The sequence below is a fragment of the Salvia splendens genome, chromosome 19, assembly GCF_004379255.2.
Source record: "Salvia splendens isolate huo1 chromosome 19, SspV2, whole genome shotgun sequence".
NCBI classification, from domain to species: Eukaryota; Viridiplantae; Streptophyta; class Magnoliopsida; order Lamiales; family Lamiaceae; genus Salvia; species Salvia splendens.
The window spans coordinates 549,247-561,273 of NC_056050.1; positions in this window are offsets into that span (position 1 = coordinate 549,247).

The window sequence follows — 12,027 nt, forward strand, 5'->3', positions numbered from 1 at the left end:
ACTAGACGGAGGCATCATTGAATTCCCGTTCATCCGCTCAGAAGAACAATTGGCAGACATACTCACCAAAGCTGTTAACCCAAGTTTGTTCAAAGAAGTGTTGACCAAGTTAAGCATTGGAGATACCCTTGCTCAACTTGAGGGGGAGTGTCAAAAGTAACAAATCAAGCGTACCAAATCAAGCATGATTAGAGGAGAATATATTTGATTGATATGAAATAAATGTGTAATACATAGTCTAGAATTAGATTGATCTATTACCTTATTTACATTGTACAATCTCCCTATAAATTGGGGAGAGAACCGAGAGCTAATCAATGAAGATATACAATTCTCTTCTCTCAAAAGCTTCTAATATGCATCGCCTTTTCAAGTCTCTCGATTACCATCGTTAAGAGAATATATATACAGATATCACTAGTATTAGTTAATGGCATTGAGATGCAATATCATAGTACATTGGAAATATATAAAATTAGATATCTCATGAAGTGTGTGCATACATATGCTATATATTGGTGTAATGTTTAAATCTATTGAACCATCGTTTAAGCCCAATAAACCCCTCTTGGGCTAATTTTAAGTTACGTTTGTTGGGGTTAATTTGTGTGATACTAAGTGTTAAGCCCAATGGGTCCAATAGAAATCAAGTACTATAAGCTATCATAACTAATCCAAGAAAATAAAATACTTTTGAGAACATTATTGAGGTTCTCTGTTAGGGTTAGGGTAGGGGAACCGATAACCGAGCCCGACGAGATCCATTAACCGTAACCGAGCTTGTACCCGATACTACGGTTGCGATAATCAACTTTAATAAATTCGGGTATCGATTAACCAAGATAATGGATGACACATTTAAGCACCCTATTCTGGCGTGGTTGGCTTCAAATTGCCGATGATTATTTAAAATTAGTATTTTAAGTAATACTAATTCTGTCCTTTAAAAATAGAAAAGAAAAATAGGTAAATTAAGAGAGAGGAAGAGAAAAGTCAATGGAAATAGTATTAATAGATTGTGGAGTTCACAGCCTAAAATAGAAAAATTCAAAAGTTTCAATTTTTAAGCAATGGTCTAAAATAAAAGTAGTTTCTATATTAAAGTAGTAGTAGTAATTAATTTAAGAGTGTAATGCTATTCTAGTTAGGTAATCGATTGGGTTGTTTAAAATGCAATGAAATAGTATAATTTAGAAAGCCCAATGGATCCACTAAAAAGCAAGTTTGAGGATTCAGATGGGATGCATAGTGATGATTTAGCGAATTTTTGATGGGAATAAATGCAAGTAATAAATGAAGATCACAACACTGAAAATTACGTGGTTCGATTTACTGAGGTAAATCTACGTCCACGGGAAGAATAGAGGGCAAATTTGTATTGCTTGATCTAGCTTACAGATTACAATACTGATTTGCTATATGAGATTCAGGATCTAGAGAACTTAACCCTGGTCTATCTGATCTAAGTTCTATTTATACATTCGAAATAAGATCGTGGTTTGCAGCCCTGGTAGGGGGGTTGATAACTGCTTAATACCACTAAATAGATCGTGGGTGTAATGGAGGTCGTGGAGATCCTGCATGGGTCCACTATCTCCTTGTTCGGTCGAATACTGAGACCGAACTGCTGAACTTTGCCGATCAGCTTTTGCCGATCTGAGAGTTGAGCTCGATTGGTCGGCTTTTACCGAGCTATAGGCTGTGACCGTTTTGCCGATCTGAGAGTTGAGCTCGATTGGTCGGCTTTTACCGAGCTATAGGCTGTGACCAAACTCTTTGGTTGTGCCGAACTGATACTCTTTCTTGGGTTTTGGGCTGATGGGCCGTCACTGCTATTGGGCTCGCAATTATTGTTTAGTTGTTTAGTTCGTATCCCATCACCACCCCCCCCGAAAAGCGAAGTGAATCACTTCGGCATTTTGGATAAGTGTAAGGGGGAGGCTAACGTCAGGGGACGTGCTCTGCACGTGTCTGCATTAAATGTGACAGCAAATCCGGCCAGAGAATCCAGAAAAAGTGGGATTTGAAACGGTGCGACGAATTTGAAACTCCTCTGCGAATCTGATAAATATTTCCTTTCTTCATCATTGGAACACTTTTGCGATTATTTCTTCTGCATTCTCTCTCTTTTTCGTAAAATTTTCTTCCGCTTCTTCAAGAATTTCTTCAGAGACTTTCGACCATCAAAGAGTAAGAATCATGTCTTCTTCTTCTGAAACTGTTTCTGAATCAGGTAGTGGTAGAAAGGGGGGGTAAGGGATCTTCTGGCCGGAAAAAGTCCGGGGAGAAGACGGTAGAATATTTTCACAGCATTTTGAGTAAGGATACTGTGATATCCTTACACAGAAAATATTTTCTTCCTGGGGGGTTAGTGGTGATTCCCGACGACACTCATAGGGCTAACTCGCCGCCGGAGGGTTATGCCACCGTTTACGAAGCCTGCTTAGAATGCGGGCTTCGTTTCCCTCTTCCCCCCGCCTTTGTAGAGCTTCTTGATTTTTTCCAACTTCCTTTAGGTCAGGTGACTCCAAATTCTTGGAGGCACTTATCGGCCTTTGCTGCCGAGCTGCGTAGACTAGAAAAGGATCTGTCTCTGAGGGCAATCCTTAATTTCTTTCAGTTTAAGAGAAAGGGATCCTGGTTTTACTTGATCCCTTTACAGCCCTTTAGAGCCTTCTGTAAAACCAAATGGCCGATGTGGAAAAATCGCTTCTTTTTTTACAATAGGACAGCGGCTCCGGACTTTTCCTGGAGAGGGCCGAAGTCCGTAATTCCTCATCCTCGGGTAGAACCGTTGGACGAGCTCGAGGGCGGGCTCAATAAGATTCCCATGATTAGGAAACAATATTTGGAATCTGAGCTCGTCAAGGGTGACTTCGTGTTCGACTCCTCGTCTTCGGACGAAGAGACTGAGGGTGAGGATTTCTTTTTTATGCTTTACTGCTTTAGCGGCGAAAACTAACTTTGTTTTCTTGCTTTTTGGCAGTGAACATGCTATGCAAGCTTGGTCGCAAATCCTCCGATTCAAAGGAGCCGGAGAAACAGAAAACCACCAGCTCGGCGTCTGATGCCGAGAAGAATCTGAAGAGGCAGAAGACCTCTTCGAGTCAGTCTTCGGATCCAAAAAAGCCGGGATCGACCTCGGCAAGGGGGAAGGCGAAGACTCAGAAACCCCCAAAAGCGCCAGAGAGAGACATTGTCCAGGGGGGTTATGGATCAGGAGTGGTTACGGCCACTTCGGAACATATCTCTGAGCCCTTTTTATGGCTAAAGGACTTTGTAGAGGTGAATTTTCTTCTTGATTTTCTGGCTTTGCTTCTTTCCTATATTTTTTTTGTGGCCCCTCTGTTGACTTTTTCCTTTTTCCATTTTCAGAGGAACAATATGCTCTGCAAACTCGTCACAGTTGAACTCTCTAAAGCGTCCAGCGATTATGATGAGATGCAGAGGAATTTGAATGCTGCTCGTCACCAGGCCGAACAGGCTCGGGCAGACTTTGAGAGGGCAAGGGCCGCTATGATCTCGGCTCAAGATGAAGCCCAGCGTGCCAAAGACCAGCTCATCATCCAGAGAGAGCGGTCGAAACAGAGGGAGGCGGCTGCCGTGGTTGCTCAGGGGGAGGCTCTCCGTGTTTACACGGAGAAACTCTTTTTGAGCAATCAATTTTCGGCCCTTATCGGTGATCTGCTGAAATTGATGACCGATAATGTTGAGCAGGAACCCGAAGTCGTCTTGCCGCTGTATGGCCGAGAGATTGCAGCGCGTCTCCAGAGTCTGCCGCTCCTTGAGGAGCTTGCGTCTTCATCGGTCCTGCTTTCTGCTGAACGAGTCCGTAATTGCCGTGCTGACCGTGACGAGAACATGGAGGCCATCTTTGCCTCCTTGGGGCCTGTTTCACCCGCTTCAATTTTCAAAGAAGAGGGTGAGCAGGAAAATGAGGCCGGCAAGGAGACCGAGCAGAAGGATCAGCAGACCGGCGACGGGCACGCCGAGCAAGAGGTGCAGCAGATCGGCGATGGGGGCGCCGAGGGAGGAGGGAGGCCGAGGCTGAGACCGAGGTCGATAAGGAGAAAGAAGCTGAAACCCACAGGGAAGCCGGAGACGAAACTGGCGGAGTATGATTTCGTCTCCCTTTTCTTAGTTTAGTTTCTTTCTTTCTATTTGTAAAATGGCCTTGAAGCCCTCCTTGTGTAAATTTTTTCTTGTGAATAAAAAAAATTCTTCTTTCTACACTCGTGTCTTCCTTATAGCTTTTCTTAATCTCTTTTACTCCTATTGTGGTTTACTGCCTGCTCGGTAAACTGAAATGCCGAACTGACATAGCTGCTTCGTATTCTTAACTCTAAGGAGCTGGAGGTACTTCACTGGAAGCGGCTATACTCTTTGGCTTTAAATGAAGCTGAGAAAAAAGCTATAGATGACCAGATGAAGTATGATGAACTCTTGGCTCGTTTAGTGGAGCTGGAGTCCAACAATAAGGACTTAGAGTCCATAAAGAAAGATCTGGAGGCCGAGCTGAATACTGTCATCGCTGAGAGGACTGCATATGAAGATTTCATCTGCGGACGCGGGGGGAATGACTATATCTGAAGTTCAGAATCAAGTTGATGAACTGTGGGAGAAGCTTCATGTACTCCGGAAGAACAATGTGCTGGAGAGCTCGGCTTGCCAACAAGTTGTGAAATCATTGCGGCGCTTGGCTTCTCTGTACGACATCATTCTTTCCCGGCGTCCCTCAATCGAGAGATTCCTTAGCCGTTTCCCGCTAACAGATGCTCACACTCCAACTCAAACCTCTAATCCACTTACTCAAAATTCTACTCCAAATCAGCAACGGACTCAGGAGCAACCGGAAACGTCAAGACAAGAACGCCCTGAAGTTCGTAGAGGAGTTGTGAATATGAGTGAGCAAGATCAGCGAATGCTTCGTGAAGAGACTCTTCGCCGCCGAGGTGCTAGAACTTCCCGGACTCAGGGAAGAGGCGGTAGGTCGATCAGAGCATCTCGTCCACCTACTTATTCTTCAACTGCTCGGAACGCCCGAACTCAGCATCATGAGGATTTTTCGGATAGGTGGCTCAACTTTAGCAATCGTAGACAGTAGAATAGTCCTTTGTAATGGTGTAACGCATTCTCGTAGGGCAGCGGAATTGTATGCCCCACAAGACTTAGTAAATGAAATTTTTTCATCTCGCTTCTATCACTGCGTATTTACAGTTCAGCGATTTTTTATTTCATTTATTGTACTCGTCCTCGGTCTTATGAAGTAAACTCTTCTTTGACCGGACTTAGTTAGTGTCCTTATTTGGCGAGTTTTATCGCTTGGATTGGACTTTCCCTAGTTAACCGGAGTGGTTTTCGGCTTATTGCAGTTCGTTTCAGACGAATTGCTTGTTTCTTAAGCTGAATTGTGGAATCTTGTATCTTCCTTAGAAGCTTGGACTCACAATTGTCTTTAATACATGATCTAAAAAAAGGGGATCAGCCTTTAAGGAACAATATACCTCAGTAACATTTATAAGAGACAAAACGCACATAACCTTAGGACCGAACTAGACACAAGAACAATAAAAATAAGAAAGCACATAACCCTAGGACCGAACTAGACACAAGAACAATAAAAATAAGAAAGCACATAACCCTAGGACCGAACTAGACACAAGACTGACCGGACCTTGTCTCTTACAAATAGAACTTCTTGAGGTTGGAAATATGCCATGTTCGGGGTACTTGTTCTCCTGACATGTGAGTTAATTTATAAGACCCTTTTCCCAGGACTTCTGACACCCGATACGGACCTTCCCATGTGGGTTCAAGTTTGCCCAGCTTTTCTGCTCGGCTTACTTCATTGTTTCTCAATACGAGATCTCCCACTTGAAACTGCAGCTTTTTCACCCTTTGGTTATAATACCGGGTTACTTGCTCCTTGTACTTGGCTTCTTTTATGAAGGCCAATTCTCTTCTTTCTTCGGCAAGATCTAGTTCGGCTCTCAGTCCGTCGTCATTCAGTTCTGTTGAGAAATTAAGGGTTCGGGGGCTGGGTATGCCGATCTCAACCGGAATTACGGCTTCAGTGCCGTACACTAGACTGTACGGAGTTTCACCGTTGGAGGTTTTTGGTGTAGTTCGGTAAGACCATAGGACTTGAGGAAGATTTTCTACCCATTGTCCTTTGGCTTGTTCTAACCGAGTTTTTAATCCTTTCACCAAAGTACGGTTTGTTACTTCCGTTTGTCCGTTTGCTTGTGGGTGAGAGACTGAAGTGAACCGCTGTTGAATATTCAACTCTTGGCACCAATTCTTGAATGTTTTGTCAGTAAACTGAGTCCCATTATCTGAAATGAGGATATGGGGTATGCCAAATCGGCAAACTATGTTCTTCCAGACAAAATCTAATGCCTTTGAGCTTGTTATCGTAGCTAATGGTTCAGCCTCCACCCACTTTGTGAAGTAATCCACGGCAACGATCAAGAATTTCATTTGCCGGGGAGCTTGTGGTAGTGGTCCTACTATGTCTATGCCCCATTGCATAAAAGGCCAAGGGCTTTGCATAGCACATAGATCAGTCTGCGGCGTCCTTGGGATATTTGCATGGATTTGGCATTTCGTACATTTCTTAACTAGCTGTACTGCTTCTTGTACCAAAGTTGGCCAATAATATCCCCATCTCAGAACTTTTTTAGCTAATGCTCTAGCTCCGATGTGGCTACCGCAAGATCCTTCATGAACTTCTCTAAGGATGTAATCCGTCTCTTCTGGTCCTACACATCGCAATAACGGTTGAAGGTAGGACTTTCTATATAGGACTCCTTCATGAAGTTCATACCGACGTGCTCGGCATGTGATTTTCCTTGCTTCTCTCTTATCCTCGGGCAGTTGTCCTTGATCTAGATACTTTAATATTGGCGTCATCCAGTTTGGTGAACTGGTTACTGAGTGTACTTCAGCTTCATCAATGCTTCTGTGCGGTAATTCCTCCACCTTTGAGCTCGGATATGAGGCCAACTTACTTAAAGTATCTGCTCGGCTATTTCCCGCTCTGGGAATGCGGATTATCCGAAAATAAGAGAAATTTCGGCTAATACTTTGCGCTTTGTCCAAGTATTTTTTCATCCTTTCACCACGGGCTTCACTTGTACCCAGCATGTGATTCACTATGACTTGTGAATCACAATGAATTTTGAGAGATTTGACAAGTAGACGTTGCGCTAACTGAAGTCCGGCAAGAAGGGCTTCGTATTCGGCTTCGTTATTAGTGGTTGGGAATAAGAACCGAAGTGAATAAGTTACTTCGTGTCCGTCGGGAGCGATAAGTAGAATACCAGCTCCACTTCCTGTCTTATTCGAAGCTCCATCTACGAATCCAATCCAACAGTCCGGCGGCTCTACTTCGGGTTTCTGGGGCTGTGTTAGTTCATCATTGGTAGGATTTTTCTGTTCGGCAATAATAGGGATTGCCTGATCGAACTTTGCCTCTACAAGAAAATCTGCCAAGGCTTGTCCCTTGATGGCTTTCCGAGGTAGATATTCTATTGAATGTTCTCCCAACTCTATGGCCCACTTGGCAATTCTGCCTGATGCTTCTGGCTTAGTCAAAACTTGCCGAAGTGGAAGATCGGTTAAGACGCATACTTTGTGAGCATAGAAATATGGCCGCAGTCTCCTTGCTGCATTTACTAATGCCAGAGCAATTTTTTCCAGAGGTTGATACCTTGTTTCGGGACCTCTTAATGCTCGGCTTGTAAAGTAGATAGGACGCTGTTTTAGGCCTTCTTCTCGTACAAGCACCGCGCTAATGGTTTGATCTGATGCTGCTAAATATAAGAATATCACTTCGGCATCTGTTGGAGCAGAGAGAGTAGGAAGTTCGGTTAAATAACTTTTGAGTTCGTCAAAAGCCTTTTTCTGTTCGGCTCCCCACTCAAACTTTGGTGCCTTCTTCAAAACATTGAAGAACGGCATTTGCTTTTCGGCTGCTTGGGAAAGGAATCTATTCAGTGCGGCTAGACATCCAGTTAGCCTTTGCACATCATGTATGGACTTCGGCATTGCCATGTTCTGAACAACTTGAACCTTTAGGGGATTTGCCTTGAGTCCTTCCTTTGAAACCCAACAACCCAGAAATTTTCCCGAATCTACCAAAAGGTACATTTTTGGGGATTGAGTTTGAGGTTGGCTTTTTTGAGCACGTCGAGAGTGGATTTGAGATTGTTTTCGTACTCCGAAGTGCTTCTGCTTTTAACAACTATGTCGTCAACATATACTTCAACCTCTTTTCCGATCAGGTGCCGAAATAGCTTATCTACCATCCTTTGATATGTGGCTCCGGCATTCTTTAAACCAAATGGCATCTTTTTATAAGCAAAAATACCGAAGTCAGTAATGAAAGCCGTTTTTGAAGCATCATTCTCATCCATTAAAACTTGGTGGTATCCTTTATACAAATCAAGAAAACAGAAAATTTCGAAGCCTATCAGAGCTTCTACTTTTTTATCTATGTTGGGAAGGGGGGTAGCAATCTTTAGGACAGTGCTTATTTAGATCCGTAAAATCTATGCACATCCGCCATCCTCCTTCTTTTTTCTTGATCATCACAGGATTGGCCACCCAAGAAGGATATTTTACTTCAAATAATACATCCGCTTTCAGTAATTGGCGGACTTCGTCATGGATGACTTGATTTCTTTCTGCCGCAAAGAGTCTTTGCTTCTGTTTTATAGGCCGGACTGAAGGATCAATATTTAACCGATGTGTAATTACCTCGGGAGACACTCCAGTCATGTCCAACGGAGACCACGCAAAGACATCTTTGTACTCTTTGAGGAGCTGGATGGTCTTTTCCCGGAGTAGAGGTGTTCCCGCGAAACCGATCTTGACCGTTCTGGATGGATCATCTTCGTATAACTGAACTTTCATCGAGTTCGGCTCCGGTGTGACTTCGTTCATTTCGCCTGCCTCTGACTCCGGCTGCTGTGATTGCTATGCTTGATGGTGCCGATCTGATTGTTCGGCACTTTTAAGCGCAATCTGCAAACATTCTTTTGCTCTCTTTTGATCACCTCGGATGACTGCTATCCCTCCTTTAGTGGGGATCTTGATTGTGAGGTGATAAGTAGAGCAAATGGCCCGAACTGTGTTGAGCCAGTCTCTTCCCAGTATAATGTTATACGGGGATCGAGCTTTTACCACAAAAAACTCGATCACCGTACTGGAGCTAGTAGGCGCTCTTCCTACCGTAATCGGAAGGCTGATAATACCTTCAGGGCGGGTGTCCTCCTGGGCGAAACTTTTCAGATGAAGTGGGGCCGGACTGAGCCGAGCTGGATCCACTTCCAGTTTATCAAAACATTCTTTAAAAACAATGCTAACCGACGCTCCTGTATCCACAAACACTCTGTGGATCAGTTTGTTTGCCACTCCAGCTTGAATGACAATAGCGTCTTGATGAGGAGAAATGGCCGGGACGGGATCTGCATCTGAAAATGTAATTACTTCCTCCTTCTTCAGCCTTTTATGTGTTGGCTCCTCTCGATTGAAGCCTCTGCGCTCTGATTTTAGAGACGATTTAGTCTTCCCGGCTGGGAGAGCGTCAATAGTCTGGATTACTCCATCATATTGGGCTCGTCATCGTCTTCGGGATCCTGTTGCCTTTTAGGATCCTGAGGAGCGCAGTTCGCACTTCTCTGTTTCTTATTCTTTTTCGGCGGCTTGCTTTGGTATTTTTTTAACGTCCCTGCTTTCACAAGAACATCAATATCTGCTGCCAAATTTCGGCACTCCTCGGTATCGTGACCGTGGTCTTGATGGAAGGAGCAATATTTATCCTGACTTCGGCGCGTGGCCGATTTCGTCATCGGCTTTGGTTTTTCGAACATATCAGAATGCAGTTCGAAAATTTCCGCTCTCGACTTGTTCAATGGTACGAACTGAGCGGGTGGTTTCTCAGGATTGAGACGTGGTCCCAATCTGTCTTGTACCGGTGCCCTTTGAATTCTTTCAAAAGGAGTTCGGCGAGGATGTCCCTGATCGCTATGATCGGGCTTCCTCTTGTCTCCTCTGGAAGAGCTGTCTAAAGACCGTTTTCGACGGTCTGCCTCATCAGCACGAGAAAACTGGTCCGCAATGTCCCACATCTCTTGAGCTGTTTGCGGACTGCATTCAACGAGCTTTCTGTAGAGAGCTCCTGGCAGAATTCCATTTTGGAATGCCGAAATGACAAGTAGATCATTGAGATCATCTACTTGTAGGCATTCCTTGTGGAATCTTGTCATGAAGTCGCTAATCTTTTCATCGCGACCTTGACGTATAGAAAGCAGCTGAGCCGAAGTGATTCGGGTTTCAGCTTTCTGGAAGAACCTCCTATGAAAAGCATCCATTAGATCTCTGTAAGATCTAATGCTGCCTTGAGGGAGGCTATCAAACCACCTTCTTGCGTTCCCGATGAGCAACTCGGGAAACAGCTTACACATATGAACCTCATTGAGACCTTGGTTCGCCATATTATACTGATAGCGTCCCAGGAAATCATGAGGATCCACTAACCCGTCATAAGTCACTGACGGAGTTCGGTAATTCTGTGGCAACGGAGTTCTGGTGATATCATCCGAAAATGGAGTCTTCAGCGCTCCATACATAGCGAATCCGACATCTCTACGGTATGGTGGAGATGGAGTTCTCCTGTGATTTCGGTAACAAGGAGGAGAAGGAACATATCGGTGGTGAGGATTCTTTCTCCTGGAAGATACGACACTACTGCGGTAGTGACTTTCATGTCTGGAGGGGGAGGGAGAATCCGCCGTTTTCTTCTCCGGCTTCTGGCTCTTTTGCAGGAATGTTAAGAACTCATCCTGCTTCTCAGCCAAGAACAACTTGACAGCCTCATTCAAATCGAGCTGCTTGGGAGGCTCGGTGCGATGACTTTTTGAGTGGTTTGTTCTTTCACCGTGAGAACTGGAGGCAGATTTCTCCCGAGGCTGTTTTCCAGACCTACGGGCTGGACTAGCTTCCCCACGTTCATCACGGACGGAAGTATGGGTATTATGTGATCTGGTACGCATTTTTTGGTGGAAGAGGATCAAAAACTCGCTTTTATCACAGTTTTGGTTTTCTGTTTTCCCACAGACGGCGCCAGTGATGATTTAGCGAATTTTTTATGGGAATAAACGCAAGTAATAAATGAAGATCACAACACTGAAAATTACGTGGTTCGATTTACTGAGGTAAATCTACGTCCACGGGAAGAATAGAGGGCAAATTTGTATTGCTTGATCTAGCTTACAGATTACAATACTGATTTGCTATATGAGATTCAGGATCTAGAGAACTTAACCCTGGTCTATCTGATCTAAGTTCTATTTATACATTCGAAATAAGATCGTGGTTTGCAGCCCTGGTAGGGGGGTTGATAACTGCTTAATACCACTAAATAGATCGTGGGTGTAATGGAGGTCGTGGAGATCCTGCATGGGTCCACTATCTCCTTGTTCGGTCGAATACTGAGACCGAACTGCTGAACTTTGCCGATCAGCTTTTGCCGATCTGAGAGTTGAGCTCGATTGGTCGGCTTTTACCGAGCTATAGGCTGTGACCGTTTTGCCGATCTGAGAGTTGAGCTCGATTGGTCGGCTTTTACCGAGCTATAGGCTGTGACCGAACTCTTTGGTTGTGCCGAACTGATACTCTTTCTTGGGTTTTGGGCTGATGGGCCGTCACTGCTATTGGGCTCGCAATTATTGTTTAGTTGTTTAGTTCGTATCCCATCACATAGCCTCTCCACCCAGTGCTAGATGAATTTATTTTCTGATTAATATAACCGAACTAATATTTTCTGATTCATATAGTTAATGTTTTTGTACTCCCAACAAGCAATCCCTTCCAAATTAAAATAAACCTAGCTTAATTATACACAGAATATTATTTAAATAGCACTAAATGTGTATATATTTAGAGGAATTCAGATCGAATTTGATAGTAGGAAAATATTAATGCTTGATCAAAAGACACACTATAAAAGATGTATTAAAAGTT